The 9,217-nt window shown below is 33.7% G+C and overlaps 3 non-coding genes across 3 annotated transcripts; 2 read left to right on the forward strand and 1 right to left on the reverse strand.

Moving 5' to 3' along the window:
- The first annotated feature begins 1,391 nt into the window (after positions 1-1,391).
- Positions 1,392-1,478, forward strand: TRNAS-GGA (transfer RNA serine (anticodon GGA)). The gene has a single exon. It is a non-coding gene; the product is annotated as a tRNA-Ser (tRNA).
- Positions 1,479-2,738: 1,260 nt separating this feature from the next.
- On the reverse strand, positions 2,739-2,811 carry TRNAT-UGU (transfer RNA threonine (anticodon UGU)). The gene has a single exon. It is a non-coding gene; the product is annotated as a tRNA-Thr (tRNA).
- A 1,603-nt stretch (positions 2,812-4,414) lies between these two features.
- Positions 4,415-4,487, forward strand: TRNAF-GAA (transfer RNA phenylalanine (anticodon GAA)). Its single transcript has one exon. It is a non-coding gene; the product is annotated as a tRNA-Phe (tRNA).
- Positions 4,488-9,217: the final 4,730 nt, after the last annotated feature.

Here is a 9,217-nt window from a genome sequence, read left to right on the forward strand (position 1 = left end):
ATGAGATGAGAATAATACATGAAATCAAAAAACATTGAAATACTCTCATTATGAACTCATGGGACTAGCGTTTTTACAAAAAATCTCTAGCCAACCTTCCTGTAAAAGATCTTTTCTTAACATCAAGCATGGTTTACTAGATAAAAATAAAAATGGTAACTCTAACAATTTCTTTGTCCTCAACGCCTCTAAATTTCCAGGAATTAGTCACTTCAACAGTCTTCGATGGTTATACAGGTATCCAAAATACAAACGAGATGGATGTTTGTTGTCCCAACCATTTTTCTAAGTTCCGATCCCGATAAGGAAAAGGTATAATTTATAACAAAGTTTTCGTGTTGTTGATTCCTAGGTGTAGTGCTTCTTCCCCTCTGCTACCTATTTTTACTAGTGAATATTTTTACTAGTGGAGTAGGGTTGACTTAATCCATAGGTTACACCTTTCGCTTAATACTAGAATCGACAATTCTAGCATCTAAGGTTACATTAATCGGGGATACACGACAGAAGGAATTTTTTGATTTTCAAATTGCACCTCCAAGAAGCGTAGATTTATTTCAATTATTGTTTTCTTTCTATCCCGAATACTGTGTCTTTCTACTAAGACGGAGAGCGGTAAAGAAAATTGAAAAAAAAAAAAATCAAATCGCACCATCTCTGTAATAGGTGAATGCCTCTTTTTCCCCGGAAGTTGTCGGAATTATTCGTAATAAGATATTGGCTACAATTGAAAAGGTCTTATCGATAAAATTTCCATTTATCCCACCAGATCTAGGCATCGGTAACAACCCCATTCTATAATTTCTTTTAATTACCTCTCGTGAGAAAATGATCCCACAAACAAAGGAATTGCATAGTACGAAATAACATAAAAACGGATTCATTAAAAAATCCCACTCGATATTAAAATTGTTTCTTTTTGATTTCACAGGAATCAATAAAAGAGAAGAAATATTTCAATCCGGTTAAATTTCATCCAAATGTAGTAGGATCAGAATGAAGAGAACTATTCTGATTTCAGCGAAGTTGAAGAAAAAAAGAATTTTATTTATCTGACTGGGGTAATTCTAGAAGTTTTTTGATTGAATTATGATACAAAAAAGAGCAAAAAGAATCGAATAATCATTCTATGATTCATAACTTGTGACTAGATATATGTATGGGATAAACAGTTGTTGGTGAAAAATCGAAAACTGTAAAAGTCGAATTTTTAGAAAAAAGGAATCATAGTTTAAAAAACTAAATAGAATCATGAGCTAAAAGTATCCATTAAACATAGTTAAAAAAAAATTATTTGTATAGTTAGAATTGGTTGGACGTGCCTATCAAAAAAAAAATTGAATATTAATGACTCACTATTAACTCGGTTTCTGGGCCATAATCATTCTGTAGGAGAGATGGCCGAGTGGTTGAAGGCGTAGCATTGGAACTGCTATGTAGGCTTTTGTTTACCGAGGGTTCGAATCCCTCTCTTTCCGTACTAATTCAACAATGTTACTGACCACAATGTATCAAATCAAATAACAATCGATACTATTATTCCAACGGTTAGACCTTTATGGATTCTTTATTTCGAATTTTTGTGGTACGGAAACGAAAAGACTGGAAAGAATGCACAAGAGATGAAAATCCCCCTACCGATCAATGATAGATGAATGATAGAAAAATTTCCGGATCAAAACCTTACTTTCCTTCGGTCTCTTTACTTAGACTTCGGCGAAGGGGAGGACGAAATTGTCCGAACCCTTGTTTTTTAGTTAGGTTTAAGTCTGACGAGAATAATATTCTACAACGAGCAATTCATTTATTTTTAAACTGACCCATTTACTATCTATTATTTGATTGACTAATCCTTTATATTGCAATGGCTGAAGAGTCAAATGTTTTGGCAATTCCTGAGGGGGGGATGAATCAAGATAATTTTGAATCAGTGTTCTCGATTTTTTTTCATCTTTTGCTGTAATAATATCTCGGGGTTTGCACCGATAACTTGGTATATCCACTATAGAACCATTAACTAAAATATGTCTATGATTAACTAATTGTCGGGCTTGAGGAATAGTCGAAGCCATACCCAATCGAAAAAGGATGTTATCCAAACGCATTTCAAGTAATTGTAGTAAAACTTGACCCGTTGATCCTTTGGCTTTTCCGGCGATACGAACGTATTTAAGTAATTGTCGTTCTGTAAGACCATAATGAAAACGCAATTTTTGTTTTTCTTCTAAACGAATACGATATTGAGATTTTTTACCGGAACGCGATTGGTTTTTAAGATCGTTTCCGGTTTTGGGCCTTTTACTAGTTAGTCCCGGTAAAGCCCCCAGACGGCGTATTTTTTTGAAACGAGGCCCTCTGTAACGCGACATAAAGACTCCTTATTTTATTTTATTTAAATTTCATAAACATTTTATTTTATTTAAATTTCATAAACTTAAATGAAAACTAAATGATAAATATTATAAATGAAGTGAAATCCAGTAAAGTATTGTACTACAAAACAAAGAATAATTAGATAACTTGGATCAATATCCGGATCCTATTGTATATGTAAATGATATAAAAAAGTAAGAGTTCCTTTCTTGATTTGTTCTACAGAAATAGAACCCCTCCTTTAGTCATAAAGGTAAGTAAGTTCCTACGACATCATAGATCGGTGACCTTTGAAAAAGGGTAAGAAGTCGTTTCTTTATTTATTTGATTTATCAATTATGTCAAAAATAAAATCAATAGAGAAAAGCCGGCTATCGGAATCGAACCGATGACCATCGCATTACAAATGCGATGCTCTAACCTCTGAGCTAAGCGGGCTCACATAACAGAAATGTTACATGCATAGTAATTTACTAAATTACTGGGATCTTAGCTATTCCTAATTAATATGAATATAGAATCTAATTTCATTTCAAATAAATATTCAATATTGGAATTGTTCTATTATAGAACATAATAATTAATATAACGATTAATAGAATATAGCGATAGAAAATTTTGATCTATTTATCAAATGGATGTGTATCAATAATTAATGTGTTAATCTTAATTGCATTTAATGCAATTGAGATGATAATGAAGCGTTTCTATGTTTTCATTCTGAAAGGTGGAAGATAAGACGAACAAGGGAATCGACCGTTTAAGTATTAAATTTTTTACTAAAAAAATAATAGAAAGAGGGGCAAATATATATGTTCATATATCTATCTATATTGATATATATTGAATTGCAGATACAGAAATGATAGAATCATTTTGGATCGGAACAAATATGGGTCTCCGATAGAGAAGAGAGAGATGAAAGAAGATAGACAAGAAATCCAATAGGAGGAAACACTTTTCAATAGAGGAATCGGTATTCTAATGACTTGAGTGGTTCCAGTATAATACAAATGAAAGAAAACGGGGAAGGACATCATAATGCGATACTAATCTTAAAAGAGGGGGATATGGCGAAATCGGTAGACGCTACGGACTTAATTAGATTGAGCCTTGGTATGGAAACCTACTAAGTGATAACTTTCAAATTCAGAGAAACCCTGGAATTAAAAATGGGCAATCCTGAGCCAAATCCTTTTTTCCGAAAAAAAAGGGTAGGTGCAGAGACTCAATGGAAGCTGTTCTAACAAATGGAGTTGACGACGTTGCGTTAGTAAAGGAATGAATCCTTCCATCGAAACTCCAGAAACGATGAAAGATAAACGTATTACGTACTGAAATACTATATTGATTAATGACAACTCGAATCTCTATTTTTTATATTTCTATAATTTTTTATATTTATATTTATATATATATATAAAATTATATATAAAAATGAACGAATTGTTATGAATCGATTCCAAGATCTACAAGTTGAAAAAATAATCGAATATTCATTGATCAAATCATTTACTCCATCATAGTCTGATAGATCTTTTGAAGAATTGATTAATCAGATCGAATAGAATAAAGATAGAGTCCCATTCTACATGTCAATAACGACAAAAATGAAATTTATAGTAAGAGGAAAATCCGTCGACTTTTAAAATCGTGAGGGTTCAAGTCCCTCTATCCCCAAAACCCTAAAAAGGCCCGTTGGCCTCTTTAATTATTTATCCGTTCATTAGCAATTCAGACTTTGTTATGTTTCTCATTCATTCGACTCTTTCACAAGCGTATTTGAGCGGAAATTTGATTTCTTATCACAAGGCTTGTGGTATATATTCTATATGATAGACGTACAAACGAACATCCTTGCGCAAGTAATCTGTGAAATTTGAATGATTAACTGTCTACTGTACTGAAACTTCGAAAGGCTTATCCAAGCCCTGAAATTTCGTATATCTTCAAAAAGAAGACTTTGGAATACCTTTTTTCTTATTTACAATTGACATAGACCAAAGTCATCTATTAAAATAAGGATAATGTGTCGGAAATGGCCGGGATAGCTCAGTTGGTAGAGCAGAGGACTGAAAATCCTCGTGTCACCAGTTCAAATCTGGTTCTTGGCACATCATGAATTTGTATGAGTATCTATTCTACGGATTCATTAATAATATAGATCATGAAAAATACTGATACATGATGATGTCTGGAAATCTACCCTTTAACTAAACTATATATATTTTTTACTCTATTTATAGATGTCGAAAATAGACAAGTAAAGATAAAGAGGATATTTATAGAAATATGTAAAGGATGTATATAGATATGTAAAAGAAAAGAATTTTCTTTTGTTTCCTCTTCTTTTTTATTTGTTCATACTCTGTCTCCTGGCGTTCAATTCCTATTTTATACATATTTGAAAGTTTCAATTAGTTCCTTATAAGACCCAAAAGTCTAGTCTAGGGGAGTTGAAAGGCGGGAATGGCCAAGATTCATCTCAGATACAGTACAAATAGAATCCGATTCTCTTTTCATATTATATTTCTTCATTTCACCCTATGTGACTTTTTAAAGCACATCTATAAGTCATATGCGTGATACATAGTTCATAATGCAGAACTCATTTAGTTCATCCTATTAGCTTGTGGCTCATCCAAAATAAGTATCTTACAAATTGGATAATCTCACCAAATCTCTAATTGTATTTTTTTTAATCAATAATAATAAGATGAATGAGACTTCAATTACTATGCTATATCTATAAGAGAACGTAAAAATGTATTTGAATATCTTGAGTTGTCGAAGTGAAGATTAGTTTCGTATTATTTAATGAGCATCTTGTATTTCATAAAAATTGGGGGCAATATAATCCTTACGTAAGGGCCATCCTACCCAACTTTCAGGCATTAAGATACGCTTTAGACGTGGATGATTATCATAAGAAATTCCCAACATATCATAAGATTCCCTTTCTGGAAAATCCGCACTTTTCCAAACCCAGAAAACAGACGGAATTTTAGGATTTATCCTTGCGGCAAATACTTTTATGCATACCTCTTCCGGTTGATCTATACCATACTCGATTCTCGTAAGATGATACACACTAGCTAACAGTCCGCCTGGTGCTACATCATAAGCACATTGGGAACGTAGATAATTGTAACCATATACATATAAAATGACTGCAATGGAATGCCATTCCTCGGGCTTTATTTGTAAAGTCTCTATTCCTTGGTAATCGAAACCCAAAGATCTATGAACCAGTCCATGTTTGACTAGCCAAGAAGACAAATTACCCTGCATCTTCTCCCCCCCCCCATTTTTTTATTTTTATTTGTATAAGTATTTCCCATTTACAATGAAAAATTGATGAAGATTCACTCGTTCTTTGCTTTGTTATTCTGTACAAAAAAAGTATACGGCCTAATTTACTAATTCGTAGGAAGAGACTGCACTTTTGTATTTGAAAAAAGTTTCAGGAGGGATGATCTCTGAAGTAGATGATGGTTGATAGAGTAATCCTTGATCGTAATTTCCAGTATTAGTACTTGGGCCAACATGAAATTTGTGATTGGTAGTAAAACACCGATTTTCCTCTTGAGACTTAATTCGATCTTCATAGATTTCTCGAGATATTTTCTTACGAAGTTTTGTTATAGCATCTATAACAGCCTCGGGTTTAGGCGGACAACCCGGCAAATACACATCGACAGGAATTAACTTATCGACTCCCCGAACAGTACTATAAGAATCGGTACTGAACATCCCTCCTGTAATTGTACATGCTCCCATAGCAATAACATATTTTGGTTCAGGCATTTGCTCATATAATCTTACTAAAGAAGGAGCCATTTTCATTGTTACCGTACCCGCTGTTAAAATTAAGTCTGCCTGTCTAGGACTAGATCTTGGTACCAGTCCATAACGATCAAAGTCGAATCGTGAACCTATTAATGAAGCGAATTCAATGAAGCAACAACTGGTACCATAGAGAAGCGGCCATAAACTGGAGAGTCTTGACCAATTTGAAAGATCATTTGATGTAGTTGAAATAACTGAAGTTTGGGTTGTTCGATCAAGTAAGGGAAACTCGATGGAATTCATAACTGTCTCAATGTTTTTTTTAATTGTCTGAATATTCAAAAACTAAGACCATTCCAATGCTCCTTTTCGCCATGCATAAACTAAACCGACAATTAGGATAAGCACGAAAATTAAAGCTTCTATAAAGACGGATACCCCTAATACATCAAAACTCATTGCCCACGGATAAAGAAAAACTGTTTCAACATCAAAAACAACAAAAACTAGAGCAAACATATAATAACGGATTCTAAATTGTACCCAAGCATCGCCCATTGGTTCTATTCCCGATTCATAACTCGAAAGTTTCTCTGGCTCTTTGCTAAGAGGGGCTAAAACTCCAGAAATTAGAAATGCCAAAATAGGAATAAGACTTGATATTATTAGAAATACCCAGAAAATATCATATTCGTAAAGCAGAAACATAAACGTACTCCTATCAATGTGGAAAATATACCGGATTAGTCGATCGGTACATGTCTCGTTTGAAGATTCATCCACTATAATCCTATTTATATAATATCTATTATATCCATAATAAATATATATTAAATATTATATATTTATATAGAGAGGATACATATAGTCGGAATTTCCATTTAGGAACTTTTAGTGATTGAAGAAGGAAAGAGAAGACGACTACTTTAGTTTTGTGCTTTACTAGATAAGGTATACCAACAGAAAAGCCTATTTGAGAATGTTTACAATGAAAGTTACCAAAGATCTTCGTTTCTCAAACTCTAGCTTGTCCACAAATAAAATACAGTAAGTCGTTCCTAGATCCATGTGATTTACTAGTGCATTCGATTTGCATTGGGTTATGGTGGAGTTTTTAACCGGTTTCATGTCATGATTTTGACTCCAAAAATTTACTAGAATTGGGTAGGTATCCCAAAGAAAAGAAGTATTACTAATTTCTTGATTTTGTATGGGAAAATAGGAAAATTTTCATATGTAATTCATCTACAAAGATAAGACATTAATGATGAACCAAATCAAGTGGCCAATTACAAACAATACAAACAATAATGAGGAAAGGAAAACGATTCTATTTTTGAATTATTAATAATATAGGGCTATACGGACTCGAACCGTAGACCTTCTCGGTAAAACAGATCAAACTTATTATTATCAAAATGATTTGAACTGTTTCAAAGACCCAACATGCATTTTTTTGCATTGGGCTCTTTCATTAACTGTTATAAATAAGTTAGTCTACCATATTTTTTCTTGACAGAAAGAAAGGGAGATGGTTCCATGTGCTCTGATTCATTATTTTGATTCGAATCTCGGAGCACTACCAAAGTTTTTCAAAGAAGGGGTTATCCTGACGTAGGTATGCTTCTGACCTAGATCAACTTAAGTTAAATGGAATCTCTATCGTCCTGCTTCTGCTTAAAGAATAAAATATGAAACTTCATACACCTTAAAGTTGTTCATAAGATAGGACGAAAGATCATTTTTTTTGAGGTCCTGATACTCATTATGCCTAGCATTGAATAGACTGGGTATTCACCTTATCAATATCTCAAATCAATGATGGATTTTTTTAGTGCCTAAATGGGGCACTCGATTCGGACCGAACTTTTTGTCAGGCTACTGTTCTCTTGTTTTGTTCCCTAAAAGTAATAGAGTAAGACATCGATTTCTCAATAAGATCAACTTTTTTGATTACATGATGTACTTCTCTGAAAAACATTGGCGCGCGTGTAAACGAGGTGCTCTACCAACTGAGCTATAGCCCTTGTGATACATATCTTATCATGTAGATAATTTCTTGTCAAGATGAATATTCTATAATCTATTTTGTTGATTTGTTTGATTGGTATTGCTTATCAATAATATTCGATTTATAATCTATCGATGTGATAGGGCTCATTTTTTTTTCTTTGTGATGATAAATGACCTACTTAACTCAGTGGTTAGAGTATCGCTTTCATACGGCGGGAGTCATTGGTTCAAATCCAATAGTAGGTAGAACTTATTAGATACCACAGAAGCAATGGTATCTAATAAGTTTTTCTACTCAACTTTGTTCTAGTGATTTTCTATCTTTTCCATCCGACTCTATATTTATTTCATTTTTTAATTGTAATTCTTTTTTCCATGAAAATTTCATTTCACTTTATTATTTAGACGCATTAACTAGGTACGCCATTGATAGCCTCTACTCGTGTCCTAGCTCGTCTGAGAGCTAAATTTGCCTCGATTGTTTGTCTCTTGCCCTGAGCTTTCCTCAAGTTGGCTTCCGCTATTTCGAGAGTTTGCTGAGCTTCTTGTGGATCAATGTCACTAGCCTTCTCCGCATCATTTACTAAAATAGTGACCTCATTATTGCCTATTCTAGCAAAACCACCCATCAGAGCCATCGTTAACCATCCATCATTAGGAGTAAGGCGTATTTTCAAAATACCTATATCTACAGCTGTGGCAATAGGTGCGTGATCTGGTAATACACCAATTTGGCCACTATTCGTAACTAAAATGATTTCTTTCACTTCTGAATCCCAAATAATTCGATTCGGAGTCAGGACACTAAGATTTAAGGTCATTTCTTCAATTTGCTCTCCATTTCTAAGTTCGTAGCCTTCGCAGTAGCTTCATCGATGTTACCTACCAAATAAAAGGCTTGTTCGGGAAGACCATCTAATTCTCCGGAAAGGATTAATTTAAACCCTCTAATTGTTTCTGCTAGGCCAACGTATTTACCCGGGGAACCGGTAAATACTTCTGCTACGAAAAAAGGTTGTGATAAGAAACGCTCAATTTTTCG

Source organism: Cucumis melo, unplaced genomic scaffold (genome assembly GCF_025177605.1).
Source record: "Cucumis melo cultivar AY unplaced genomic scaffold, USDA_Cmelo_AY_1.0 utg001512l, whole genome shotgun sequence".
NCBI classification, from domain to species: Eukaryota; Viridiplantae; Streptophyta; class Magnoliopsida; order Cucurbitales; family Cucurbitaceae; genus Cucumis; species Cucumis melo.